At 35.8% G+C, this 15,744-nt stretch overlaps 1 long non-coding RNA gene across 1 annotated transcript in view; it reads left to right on the plus strand.

Annotated features, from left to right (window-relative positions):
- Positions 1–15,744, plus strand: part of LOC134761521 (uncharacterized) — a 379,933-nt gene that overhangs the window by 178,677 nt on the left and 185,512 nt on the right. The window contains exon 4 of the long non-coding RNA XR_010140221.1: positions 6,674–6,698. This is a non-coding gene — a long non-coding RNA (uncharacterized LOC134761521). The remainder of the gene's footprint in view (positions 1–6,673; positions 6,699–15,744) is intronic.

Raw genomic sequence — 15,744 nt, forward strand, 5'->3', positions numbered from 1 at the left:
TGAAAGTGGATGGCTGTAGCACTACAGCCCCTTTCTAGGACATTCCTGAAGGACAGCAGTGAAAGGAAATCTTCCCAGTGGGCAGAACTTTGAGCAGTGTGCCTGGTTGTGTATTTTGCCTGGAAGGAGAAATAGCCAGATGTGCAATTATATACGACTTATGGGCTGTCATCAATTGTTTGGCTGGATGGTCAGGGACTTGGAAGAAGCATGATTGGAAAATCAGTGATGAAGAAATTTGGGGAAGAAGTATGTGGATGGACCTCTCTGAGTGGTCAAAAACTGTGAAGATGTTTGTATCCTATGTGAGCACTCACCAACAGGTCACCTCAGCAAAGGAGGATTTTAATAATCAAGTGGATAGGACGACCTGTTCTGTGGACACCACTCAGCCTCTTTCCCCAGTCACCCCCGTCATCATCTGATGGGCCATGAACAAAGTGGCCATGGTGGCAGGGATGGAGGTTACACATGGGCTCAGCAACATGGACTTCCACACCAAGGCTGACCTGGCTATGGCCACTGCTGAGTGCTCAATTTGTCAGCAGCAGAAACCAACACTGAGCCCTCGATATGGCACCATTCCTCAAGGTCATCAGCCAGCTACGTGATGGCAGGTTGATTATATTTTACCTCTTCCAACATGGAAAGGGCAGAGTTTTGTCCTCACTGGAATAGACATTTACTCCAGATATGGGTTTGCCTATCCTACATGCAATGCTTCTGCCAAGACTACCATCCATGGACTAATGCTATATGTACTGTCATGGTATTCTACACAGCATTGCCTCTGACCAAGGCACTCACTTTCTCAGCTAAATACGTGTCACAGTGGGCTCATGCTCATAGAATTCACTGGTCTTACCATGTTCCTCATCATCCTGAAGCAGCTGGATTGGTAGAACTGTGGAATGGTCATTTGAAGTCACAATTACAATGACAATACTTTGCACGGCTGGCCAGAAGGCTGTGTATGCTCTGAATCAGCATCCAATATATGATACTGTTTCTCCCATAGCCAGGATTGATGGGTCCAGGAATCAAGGGGGGGAAAGTGGAAGTAGCACTACTCACCATCACCCCTAGTGATCCGCTAGCAAAGTGTTTGCTTCCGGTTCCCATGACATTATGTTCTGCTGGCCTAGAGGTCTTAGATCCAGAGGAAGAAACTCTGCCACCAGGAGACAACAATGATTCCATTAAACTAAAAGTTAAGATTGCCACTTGGACACTTTGGATTCCTCCTACCTTTAAGTCAACAGGCTAAGAAGGAAGTTACAGTGTTTGCTGCAGTGATTGACCCAGACTATCAAGACAAAATCAGTCTACTACTCCACAAGAAAAGTAAAGAAGAGAATGCATGGAATACAAGAGATTCATTAGGACATCTCTTAGTATTAACATGCCTTGTGATTAAGGTGATGGGAAACTACAACAGCCCAATTCAGGCAGGAGTACAAAAGGCCCAGACCCTTCAGAAATGAAGGTTTGGGTCACTCCACTAGAAAAAAAACCACTACCTGCTGAGGTGCTTGCTGAAGGCAAAGGGAATATAGAATGGGTAGTAGAAGAAGGTAGTCATCAATACCAGCTACAATCACATGACCAGCTGCAGAAATGAGGACTGTAACTGTCATGAGTATTTCCTCCTTCTTGTGTTAAAAACATGTTTGTACATGTATACACTTGTACTAACAAAGTATGTTCATTTATTTCCTTTTCCTTTATCATGTAACATAAGATTTATTGACTTCATATCAGCATTTAAGTATTGTTAACTTTATGTAGTAGTATTTGGGTTGAGGATTGGTGTGTTCCAGTTGTAAAAAAAGATAGTTGTATTATGTTAGTGTAATTATGACCTTATTATTATCTTTATTTGAAGATTACTTGTGATCTCAGGAGATGTGTATGGGTTCAAGTTGACAAGAGGTGGACTTGTGATGGTTAACACTGAATGTCAACTTGATTGGATTGAAGGATACAAAGTATTGATCCTGGGTGTGTCTGTGAGGATGTTGCCAAAGGAGATCAACATTTGGGTCAGTGGGCTGAGAAAGGCAGACCCACCCTTAATCTGAGTGGGCACCATTTAATCAGCTGCCAGTGAATATAAAGCAGACAGAAAAATGTGAAAACACTAGACTGGCCTAGCCTCCCAGTCTACATCTTTCTCCTGTGCTAGATGCTTCCTGCCCTCAGACATCAGACTCCAAGTTCTTCACTTTTGGGACTCAGACTGGCTCTCCTTGCTCCTCAGCTTGCAGATGGCCTATTGTGGGACCTTGTGATCGTGTAAGTTAATACTAATAAACTGCTATATATATAAAATATAATATCATATTATATATATAAAATATAATATGATATTATATATAAAATATAATATGATATTATATATAAAATATAATATGATATTATATATAAAATATAATATGATATTATATATAAAATATAATATGATATTATATATATAAAATATAATATGATATTATATATATAAAATATATCATATTATATATATAAAATATAATATCATATTATATATAAAATATAATATCATATTATATATAAAATATATCTTATATATAAAATATAATATCATATTATATATAAATATAATATCTTATATATAAAATATAATATCATATTATATATAAAATATAATATCATATTATATATAAAATATAATATCATCTTATATATAAAATATAATATCATCTTATATATATAAAATATATCATCTTATATATAAAATATAATGTCATATTATATATAAAACATAATGTCATATTATATATAAAACATAATGTCATATTATATATAAAACATAATATGATATTATATATAAAACATAATATGATATTATATATAAAACATAATATGATATTATATATAAAACATAATATGATATTATATATAAAATATAATATGATATTATATATAAAATATAATATGATATTATATATAAAATATAATATGATATTATATATAAAATATAATATGATATATATAAAATATGATATGATATATATAAAATATAATATGATATGATATATATATAAAATATAATATGATATGATATATATAAAATGTAATATGATATGATATATATAAAATGTAATATGATATGATATATATAAAATGTAATATGATATTATGTATATAAAATGTAATATGATATTATGTATATAAAATATAATATATTATATATAAAATATAATATATTATATATAAAATATAATATATTAATATATAAAATATAGTATATTATATATATAAAATATAATATATTATATATAAAATATAGTATATTATATATAAAATATAGTATATTATATATAAAATATAATATCATATTATATATAAAATATAATATCTTATATATAAAATATAATATCTTATATATAAAATATAATATCATATTATATATAAAATATAATATCATCTATATAAAATATAATATCATATTATATATAAAATATAATATCATATTATATATAAAATATAATATTATATTATATATAAAATATATCATATTATATATATAAAATATAATATCATATTATATATAAAATATAATATCATATTATATATATAAAATATAATATCATATATATATCTCCTATTAGTTCTGTTCCTCTAGAGAACCCTAATGAATACACATTTTATTTCCAGTTTTTGCATGGCCCCCAACCATATTCAGAGTTAATAGCTGTTCTTCCCACCTTCCAATCTGTAACTTAAGTTTCTTAGTCTTTAGTTGTAATCTAGTATTCCAGAATGTCCAGTACCCAGATAAACTTTACCTTTATTTTTTTTTGCAATGCCTCTGCATTCTCCTACTGATGGAGACATTTTAAATTATTTTCTGTTATTTCCCTCATGTTTCTATACTTGGATGTCTTTCTATGCTGTTCAATTTATTAGAATGCCCTTTCTAACATATTTGCCTCACAAACTTGTATTCATTTCTTATGATTCGATTCAAACATCACCTCCTGAAGAAACACTCAAAACTTTTATTACCCTTCTGACAGACATTGACTATGACTTAATGTGCTGTATTTAAAAATTGGTTTATACGTCTGTCCTCCCATTCAGCTGTGAGTGTCATAAGGGTAAGGATTGCCTTATTTCTCTTTCTCTAATACTTTGTGTGGCACATAGTTAGCACTTTATAAATACTCACTAAATACTCTGAAAATACAGCTTCAATCATTGTTAAATATATGGAAGATCTTAATTGGTTCTTTTCCCTGTGATTTCCGTTGAGTTGAGAAACAGACACAAAGAAGCAGTGTACACCATCTGTTTCATTGTTGGCAAACCCAGATAAGAGAACTTGGTTGAGCCTTCTCGAGTATGCAGTGGAAGTATGAGATGAGCCCCCCCCACCATGGCTAAGCATAGCTGGCCCAGGATGGTGAGAGAGAGACTATTAGTTTTTGAGGTAACCCATGGAAATGTGAACCAATCAGTTTGGCCATTGTTCCTCCTGAAGGGAAAAATGAGTTATGGGGGTAGAGTAGGACAACCAGCTCATCCCAGGTTTCCCAGAACTTTCCTTGTTTTAGCACTGAAGTGCCATGTCCTGCAAACTCCCATAGTCTCAGCAAACTGGGATAGGTGATAACCTTAAAGTAGAAACAAAGATGGAAACCATCTTCTCATCACTTGTGAAAGAACAGAATTGGTGGCAAATGACATTATTAGATTGAAGAAAAGTTCTCCCCAACTATTATGCTCCTTAGTGGTCCAACTATGAGTGGTTCTACCTTGTCCACTAAATTAATTATAAAATACTCACCTAGGCATTCTAGGACTTTCTCAGTTTAGCCCGTCTGCCTTTTTTATTTATCACCTAGTATTCTACAAATGTCTATTGAGAACCTACCATTGGCCAGTTATATTTTAAACCCATGGAACAACATAGTAAAAAAAATTATAATATAAAAGGCTTTAAGCTTCCTATGGGCAAGTTCTGTGGTGATACACAGTCCCTAACATGGCCCCAGTGATGACTCCTTCCATGTTATGATTCTCTCCCTTTTAAGGTGGGCTAGACCTATTGACCGACTTCTACTGAACAGAATAGTGCAGATGTGATGGGATGGTGGGATGTCACTTCTGAGGTTAGGCTATAAAAAGACAATGGCTTCTGTTTTGGGTGTTCTCTCTTGGAGTGTTCTCCCTGAGGGAAGTCAGTTGTGTCCCAAGGCAGCCCTGTGGAGAAGCCTACATGGTAAGGGACTAAAGTATGCCGATAACTATGTGAGTGAGATAGGAAGCAGATCCTTTTCTAGCTCCCTTCCTGTGCAGTTGAGCTTTCAGATAAAATAGCAGCTCTGGCCTGCAGCATAAGTTCAACTCATGAGAGATTTGAGCCAGAGGCACCCGCTGAGTCATGACTCAATTCCAAACCAGTTGGAACTATGGAATAATACAATTCTGTTGTTTTAAACCACTAGGTTTTGGGGTAGTTAGTTATGCAACAATATATAATGAATAATGAATACATCTATGCCTGTGCTTCTTTTGTTGGATCCTTTTCATTGATGGTCTCCCTAATAAACTGCTTGTATATAATAGACGCTTAATTTCACTAGAGAATGAATGAATGAATGACACGTCTTTCCTGAAAGAAATTCTGCTGCTTTTTTTGCAAAAAAAATTGTAAAACTTATTTATATCAGGGACTCTATCTTTGAAACAGGTTTATTTTTCTGTATTGCGTGTGATAATGTTTTATGCATATAGGATCTTAAATATTCTTGATTGGATTAGATGTCTCACTATTTTTTAAATACATAAAATATGTGAAGCTACCACAGTGCTGAATTAGAATACAGAGTTGGAGCTCTTCTGGATAAAACCCAAGCTTGTATGAATAAGTATAATGAAGACCAGTGAATTGATCTCAAGCCAACTCATAACCTCATAATGCTTATTTCATTATTTCTTGTTTTTTGATGTTCATTACGTCAGTCACATCTTTTATCACTTGTTTAATTAGAAAATGGGCATGGGAATAGGCAGAAAATTTGGTGACTCTCATATCCATAATTAAAGCTATAAATTGGAAAGATTTCCCTATTTGGGGAATTGACTCAATTCCAAATGGCAGGGGGAGTGGTCATAGAATTGCAAATAGTACTAGCCCAGGAGTTAGGAGACTTGAGTTTTTGTCTTAGTTTTGTTAGTAAGTAGTCCTGTAAGTATAAAAATTCAAGTCCTTTCCTTGTGCTTTAGTTTCTTTATCAGTAAAATGAGAAGGCTGGGCTAAGGCTCTCTGTTTCTTTCTAGGAAGAAAAACAAAAGGCCCCTGTGGCTAACTTCTGTGAACTAGGCACTATATAACTTTTACAAAAGATAAAAAACAAGGCTTACCATTTTTTAATGACTAAATTATTTGAACTTGAAAAAATTAGTAATTTGCAGATTGTATGCAAACTGTGATTGAAAAAAGTCAGAGAAATCAGAGTGAGCCTAGAAAGCAGGCTTCTGGGGAGAAGCAGATCTGCTGGGAATCACATGCCCCCAAAAATGTGATGTTACCAACCGGAGTGCAGAAGCTATTTGGAAAGCTGACCAATGGGATTGGGTGAGATTCAGTAATTATCAGCAATTGACTAATATTTATCTTTTATTCCTTGTCAACATTTCCAGGTAGGAGCCTCGCCTCTGTCTGGCACAGGGTAAGTACTCAATAAATATTTGTGAAATGAATGATTTTTTTAAAAAGTTCCTCTTTTTCCAAGTTCCTGTTCCATGACTCCATAATTAAGCATCTATCATATGATAGGCACACTATAAAAGCCTGTTCAATGCACCCTCTTTCAGCATGATGGAGTGGCAAGATAAGGGACTTTGAAGGTGATCTTATTTGGGGTTAAAGGTATGGACTTGCAAAGGGTCCTTAACCTCTCTAAACTCCAATTTAATCACACATAGATTATTTTTCTAATCTCAAAGGACTGTTAGAACTACTTTAGAATAAATAAAACAGTTACACGTAACATCTGACCCAGAATATAAGTTCAATATATTTTAGTCGTTTTCTTTTATTGCTTCACTTCCATTTTTAGCCACCTTTTCTCTATTATTATGTCCATGCAAAACAAAAAAAGATGAAGCAAAGTAGCAATAATACATCAAAGCCCACAATAGAATTGGAAAACGCTGTGTGTGTGCCTTATGTGTGATTCACCCTGTGAGTTCTAGGGGCCAGATAAGATCTGGTTATGTTATGCATGATTATATTGAATTTTTCGTAGACTTTGAACCTTAGGAATTAAAAACATATCTTCTATTTTGTGATATTTTTGTAGTCTACATTGTCATTTGTTTGAAGATTCATTAATATTGACTAATAATGATGTCAGTTCTCTTAGCAGTGTAAAATACAATGACATCACTGAAATTCATGTAGAAGAAATTGTTTTTGTTTCATGACTTAATCTATCTCTTCTAAGAGCTGTTCGTTGACAAATTATTTTCATTATGTGAATGTTAGCTGGTGGGAGGGGGAGGATGGAGCTGAGGGCTAATGGGAGAGAATAAAATGGTCTAAGTATTTACAAATGAGATCTCTCTAGAGAAGTAGATTTTATCAGTTAATACAGCTAAAAAATAAATAAATAAATAAAAGCTAATGCTTCCTTCCTGTCTTCTCATTCTGGGTGTACATGGAACAGAATCAGTTGGAGATCCCACTACCTGCACAGGTTGTGAGCCCTGGGCAACCATTACTGACAGGAATTTGTTGTGTTCCTCATGATAAAAAAAAAAAATGCTTGAAAATGTCAATGTGTGTGTTTTCATGGCTTAGAACAATGCTTGAGAATATCTTTGTCTCTGTTTTCATGGCTTATGAATATAAAAATGGTAAGTTTTCACTCAAATCATTTGGTCAGCAGTCACAAATTCAGATATAATGTCATCTACCTTCACTCTTGTTCATTCTTTAACTGACTCTTGATTGTCAATCTTGTACCCTGGGTTAGTGAGTCTAGTCCTGCTGGTAATTGTTATGGTGCTGATTCCTGGGAATTTGGATTGGAGATGAAGGGAGGGAGAACTAAATAGAGGCAACTATCCATTATGAATATAAACATTACTGTGATTTCTTATAATGTATTTTTCTCTTACCCTGTATTAGAATCTGTAAAACCAAGGTTCCACATTCAGAACTCTAACTGCTCTGGCTTATTTGAGAAGTCTTTGTCAATGTAGGCCTCTTTACTATTACAGTTTTGGGCAGAAACCTTTGCAAGAGCCACTGAATTAATGAGATAGTACTTTGAGGAAAAATCGGAAAGAATTTATTGAATCCCTGAGTAGAAGGATTCTGTAGCAGAGGTTCTTATCAGTCTCTCAACAGAGGCTGGGCTGTAATAAAATTTTTACTGGTTTGCTGCAAATGAGAAAAGCACAAATAACAACTGTAAGTTTTCCATTAGACTAAAATATTTCAATTCGAATTGCTGTTCTTTGTTCTCAAATTATAAATTTCTTGTCTTTTTGCTCAGAGAGGATTATTTCTTTTATGAGACAATGGTTAATAATAGTAAAAATGAATGGGAGTCTTTTAAAATGTTATTAATGTCATTAATTGGCAAAATATCATTTTAGTCCCCCTACATTAAAAAATTATGATCTGTAAAAAAATTAGGAAAACACTTCACTAGGGATAATCTATTATAATGATTTAAAAAATATAGTGAATAACCCCTCCATTTTTCCCACAAAATGAAAGTTTATATGGAAACTTATGTGCAAAGTAAAATTTCTCTGGTTGGAACAAGATGGGGGAGGCTACTGATCTTCTCCTCAGCTCCTGAGATAACCCTTTCATAGAATCCTTGGGCTCCCTCAAACAGTTTTAGAAGGATTGGTTTGGATGACAGTTTTTCAACCTTGACACTCTTGCTGTTTTTGGCTGGAAAGCTGGAAATTTCTTTGTTGTGGGGACTATCCTGTGCATTGTAGTTTGATTAGCAACATTGCATGTCTCTCTAATGCAAGGAGCACTCACCTCTTCTAATTATGAAAAACAAAAATGTCAGTAGCACCCACCTCTTCTAATCGTGAAGAAATGAAAACGTCTCCAGATACTGCTGAATGTCCCCTGTGTGTGGGTGGGGGGTCAAAATTGCCCCCAGTTGAGAACTACTGTTCTAGGCAACATATGAACCCATACAGTGCAGATATGAAGAGATGAGCTAAGTAGTATTGTGATGCTTTTTGCTTTTCTAAAAAAAATCTGTTATTCCACCATATTTCCTCTGTTCAAACTATGTTTGGACTCTATGTGCCAAGGAAATTGAAGTCACAGCTGAAATGCAAAGAAAAACAAAATAAGGTAATGCTCAGCTTCTGATCTCCCAAGATCTAGAGCCTAGATTAAACAATAAATTTGGAAGAATACATAGCTATCCTGTTTTACCTGGCACAGTGAGTGAATATAAAACCTTCTAGGCTAGGAGAGACAGGCTAGAGATTTTAGAAAGGAAGTAAGAGTATTAGATGAGGTGTGAAAGTTCTGTGTGTATGGTGAGGGGGGCAGAATAGAATTTTTTTTAGGGTTGAGGATCTGAGATTAGAAAGCAGTCTTCCTCTCCCTGTGGCTGAAGCCATAAAAAGCAGAGAACTCCCAAGCAACCCTGGGATGGGCACCAGAGAATGGAAATGCTGTTGTGGTCTGTCTAGGTGTAAGAAGACCAAAGAAAAACTGTCATGTTTCCTGCAGCCACAAAGAGGGACTGGAGAACATACAAAAGTTCTTGTGCCTCATTCCCTGCCCCTTGCTCTGTGTGAAGGAAAATGAGCTAAGAAACATGTCAAGGGGCATGCAGAGGTTTTGTCCTTGCAGGGGATGCCACATTGAAGACTACAGAGTGGAACAACCCTCTAAGGACTGAATGATACTCTAGTTACACTTCAACCAGTGCTGGCATAGAAGAGGACATGTCCGCAGACCAGAGTGGACCTGATACATCTGATATGATTCCATAACAGGAGAGATACTGATCGAGATTGTGAAGAACATACATCCATCACCAATGCCTCAGTTCCTTACTGTAAGCCCTAGAATTGAAGAGTGATAGGTGAATCTCGAATGTCATGGAGCCTAAATCTGAAATGTCTAAGGGAAATCATAATCAGGAAGGCAGCTGAATTTACCACCATGTAATTGTATCATATTTTCTGCACTGTGCTGAATGGAGCTTGAGATGGAAATCTATTCCTCTTCATCTCCACTTTGCATGTTCCCCATAATATTGCCAGTAGAATGATCTAACAAGTAAAATACCTTCATTCAAGCAAAAAGACAAAATACTAAAAAACTAAAAGTCCTTAGCTAAAAGCACCAATGTTATCATTCAGTGACTAGATTAGCATCAGGATAAGAGAAAATAAAAACCACACTGAGATTTAGAGTTACTGAGGTCTGTAGCTTACTTTGACTGCTTCAAAAAATAAGATGATTGGATAGCAGGTGAGAGAAGTGGATATATATGTGATAAAGCAAATATAGGAAATGTTAATTATGGATTCTAAGTAGTGGATATATAAACATTCACTGCAAAGTTGCTTCAACTTTTCTGTATATTTGAAAATATTCACAGCATGTCAACAACACAAGCATGATAAAGCCACTGCTTGTGCTAAGACCAGCTTGTATTTAGTTTAGGCTTATTATGTAGTAGTAGAAACATTAGAAATAGTTTTAACCTCTTTAAATACACATATGTTTACGGGAAGGTTATATATATGTTTATATGTAATGAATGTGAACAAACAAGGGTCAGATACACACTCTGCTTCCCTCCAGTCCAATTTCGGCTGCTGTGCTGCACATTTTAGGAGTCCTATTAGAATTAGCCACATTCTCCCCACTTGCCCTTACTTCTCATATTTCACAACTCCCCCTGGAATTTTCTAATAATTGTACAGTAGTGCGTTGTGGTTCATCATGACTTGACACTTTTGGGGGGGAATGTAAATAAAAATACTTCTCACTACTATTGAGGCCTTTGAAACATAAATTAGAATTCCTTGTCCTAATTTGCCGTTGACAAGTCTTAGAGGCAGAGGTAAAACAAAATTCTTGAACCAGCAAACTTGCTTCTACAAGTACAAAGGAATTTCAATAGTAGCCTCAGGAAAAAATGGATGGAACTGTCAGTCACATAAAAGAATTGAAGAGGGGAAAAGAACTGATGCTTCATGAAATGCGAGAATTCAAATGTTTCAGCATGTCACTGACCTCCATACTGAATCTTACATTCTTTGAATCCCTAAAGATAAAAAAAAATGGTTAGGTACCTCCATTAAGGCCTAATAAAAAGTGTTCATATCTCACATATTAATTATATGTAGTATTCATCCCACATAACAATATCAAGTCATAAGAACTTCCGGTGTATAGCCATTTTGAATATCTGTAATACCTCTGTTAAAATTGAAATATAATTAGCATGTCATAAAAGGCATTGATTTTAAACATTCAGCTGGATTTTTTTGGCAATGTAACTGCTCTCCTAAAATATTTGTGACATTCTTAAATTGGGTCAAAAATTTCAAATAATTTCGAGTGTCTCATTGCTAATTAGCAGTTATATGAAATTAATAGTAAGTATTGCTCTAAGTAGTAATCTAAGTAGTTCATGACCATACTTGAAATTGTGTATGATAATGAACCTTCTTCAAGTTCAATTTGATATGTTTCCTGGGAGGAGGGAGCAAATAAATCTTACTAGATGACTGTAAATGTTTGTGTTGTATAGGCTTTAAAATCTTGACGAAACCTGGGAGTTTTGACTGATATAATTAATTTCAAAAACAACAATAACAACAAAACACACGCACAAACTTTATTATGACTGGAGAAAAATAAATTCCAAATAAGGTAGTAAATTGAGGTTTGTTTTTACAGCTCCTAAGTACAAGGGTACTGTTCGCCCCAGAGAGAAGCTGACTGCTATCATAGCAGCCAGTAACCAATGCCCATGGAGTCCCTCCTCTCAGTATTGCCTGAGTACATCTGCCCCTAAGGAGCCACCCTCAGGTTTGTTGTAGGACCAGAAACTCTGTTGGTCTGTCTGAGTGTGCAGTGCTGGAATCCTGTGCTAGGTCTAAAACCTCTTCCCTCCAACAGAACCATTAAATATGCACCTACTCTGTGGAAGGTATTGGATAGGTATACTACATTCCTTATTTCCTTGTATCTTCTTCATCAAACTATTCCCATTTTAGAGCTAAAGCCTATGAAGCTTGGAAAAACTAAGAAAATTTTCAAAGTCATCCAGCTAGTAAGTGGTATACCTTCTAAATGGACTGTGTTGACACTATCAGAAAGTTAAAATTAAATTAATTCAGTGAGATAACTGTATTAAAACAAAGTTTAATTTGGGATGTTTAACACATATAGTTAATAAACATTAAGCACCATAAAAGTTAGGTATAACACATTCTAAAGGTTTTTATTACTGTTTATAGAAGAGAAGAAGGGGAGAGCCTATTAATTAAACAAAAATGGCTTTACTTTTATCCGTTTAATTTGTTTATGGTCATGATTAATATTTTATTTGAATGCAGCGTTCCATGAAAAATAAGTCTGAACGCCACTGATCTGGTCTAACTCTCCCATAATATAGATAAATAAACTGAGGTCTACAAAATTGTTTGTATTAGGTTACTCCAAACTGAGTGGGAAAGCCAGAATTAGTTTGACCCAGTTTGACAAACGCATATACAGTTTCTGTTATGCAAGTTACCCTGAGCTAGTTAAACAAGGTAATATGCATAATCCTGGTTCTCTACCAGCTCACAGTCTATGAGAGAACACAAGTTTCGTGATGATAAGGCTATTAATGTTTCTGCCTTATCTCATTGCTGATTGTTTAATTCTACCAGTTCGTACAGACTGTCTGTCATCTGCCAATCCTTAAAAGAGAGGACCATACTATAATCATTTCATACTAAGTATGAGTAGCTTTGCTCAAGACTCACTTATTAGATTTGCTTCCCTGTCCTTAAGAGGGTAGCCACAGAGAACTCTGTACTTTGGGTAGAGGAAAAAGGGAGAAGGAGAAGGAGACTGTCTGAAAGATAAATGAGTCCTGAAGTGGCATGGGTGGATGGTAGGCTTGGGAATGCAGGAGACAAACTTTGCCTATGTTATTATTTACCCACACTCTTCCTAGGCCCTAGAGTCTCGGGCATGTTATTACAGGGTCTTGAGCAGACAGATAGCTCAAGTAAAAATATAAGCATTGACTTTAGCAGGTGATGATATGTATTAGGCTGCTCTTGCATTGCTATAAAGGAATACCTGAGACTGGGTAATTTATAAAACAAAGAAGTTTAATTTGGCTTATGGTTCTGCAGGCTGTACAGGAAGCATATCGGCATCTGTTTGGCTTCTGAGTAGGCCTCAGGAAACTTACAATTATGGCTGAAGGCAAATGGGGAGGAGGCACATCACATAGTGAGAGCAGGAACAGGAGAGAGATGGGGGAGATGCCACACACTTTTCAACCACTATATCTCTCAAGAACCCACTCATTATAATGAGGACAGTACCAAGAGAATGGTGCTAAACTCTTCAGGAGAAATCTGCCCCCAGGATCCAATCACCTCTCATCGGGCCCCACCTCCAACTGGCGATTACATTTCAACATGAGATTTGGGTGGGGACACATATCCAAAGCTATATCACAATGTCATAATCATTAACATCAATTTTCACATCTCTAAAATAGTAATTACAATAGTGTAAATAATAATATAAATGAAACTTAATTGAGATAATACTTATGAATGTCTTAGGACAGTGCTCAATTTAATGGGCCTCAGGGCAGTCCTGACCATAGAATGCTACCCAGAATAACTGAAGGTGACTGGCTATTGTTTGGGAATTAATTACAATGACCTTGCCTGGCCATTTGGCCAGTACATTGTTTACCTTTGCTTATTATAAAGCCAGAGTTTGGGGAAGTCTCTCTACCTGGAGAGACTTTCTTTGCAGGGCATCTTGAATTATTCTGATTTTTTAGTTGCGTTCAGAAATGGCTAATTCCTGGAGAGATAACCCAGATGCAGACTATAAACTTGTGTGATGGACCTGCTAATGTGGGGAAACCCATGGCTTCCTGGCAGTGAACTTGGTTACACCAACCAAGAAAAGAAAGACCCTTGAGCAGGATTGGTGCATAATCACTCCCCTCAATATTATCACTCCATGAACCAATGTTAGACCTCTGCACAGGTGGAGGTTCGTGCTTGAGGGCCATTGAACACTACCCATTTCCCTAATGCATCATAATTAAACACCTGTGCTAAGTAACTTCTTACTGATCCACTGTGGAAATTTGCTGGGTGCTCAACAGTCCTTGACATTTTCTATCTCTTACTTGGGAGGGAGGTCTCAGGGTTATGCTTTGGTTCTCCTGGGGAAAAAAAAAAAAACAGCCCAGCAACTTCTTTCTACCCCATGAAAAACTGTTATTGAGATGTGGATTTCAGGGCCTTTCAAAGACACTTAGGGAAGAAAATATTTTGTGAATTTAGGAGGCATTCCTGTTTTCTCAAAAGCAGTGGTAATTAAAATGCACTGTCCAACAGGGAAAACTGTGACGTGCATGAGAGCGCTTTTTTTTTTTTTGAGATGGAGTTTTGCTCTTGTTGCCCAAGCTGTGGTGCAATGGCACGATCTCAGCTCACTGCAACCTCTGCCTCCTGTGTTCAAGCAATTCTTCGGCCTCAGCCTCCCGAGTAGCTGGGATTACAGGCACACACTACCACACCCGGCTAATTTTTAGTAGAAACGAAGTTTCACTATGTTAGCCAGGCTGGTCTCGAACTCCTGACCTCAGATGGTCCGCCCGCCTCAGCCTCCCAAAATGCTGGGATTACAAGCCTGAGCCCTGCACCTGGCCTGAGGGTGCTGGTTTTTTTTTGTTTTTTTTGTTTTTTTAATTGTGTTTTTAATGTCACTGATTCAGTGAAGAGAATGTCTAAGAAAGTAGCATGTTTTTAATGAAGTTGGCTGTGCTATTAATATGAGAAATAGGTATAAATTAGGTAAACTAATGTTGCAATGTGTCAAAAGCTCAGCAAAAGGGCCCTTCTCCATTGTCATTCACGATTGCAATACACTTCTATACTGCTGCATTGAGCCTTTTTCTTTCATCTTGAACAGCAACCAGAAAACAGGTTTGGCTCTACGATAAATTTGTGGCTTAAGTGGAGTCTGCCTTCAACTCGTATCACTTCTCTTTCTTGGTAAGAACCTCACATTTTGGGTGTTGTGTCTCTTTTCTGTTTACATTGTTCCCTCTGTCAAAACAAGAAATAATAATAGCTAATGGATACTCTTTATTGAGTATCTATCTAATCTTGTCTGTATTGTCCACGCACACCGAATAAAGCACATTTTTTAACCCCTATGTTACAGCTGAAGTAAGTTATGCTGAGAGAGGTTAAGGCAAGTTTATTGTGTCCTATAGTACTTATGTGTCATGGTTGGCCATTAAACCTACAATCTGTGTGACACCAAATCTGTGAACTTTCCAATCAAGGAGAGAATCCTTATCTGTAATTTGTGCTTGGTGATTGTTTCAGTAATTACTCTTTAGAAAATGTGTTCTCTAGATTAGGTACTTTATTTTAAGCTTTTAAGTTCTAGCACTGCATTGAAATGCCTGGCAAGGAAAATCTTGGACATTATCAAAAAGG

The sequence above is a fragment of the Pongo abelii genome, chromosome 5, assembly GCF_028885655.2.
Source record: "Pongo abelii isolate AG06213 chromosome 5, NHGRI_mPonAbe1-v2.0_pri, whole genome shotgun sequence".
NCBI lineage: Eukaryota > Metazoa > Chordata > Mammalia > Primates > Hominidae > Pongo > Pongo abelii.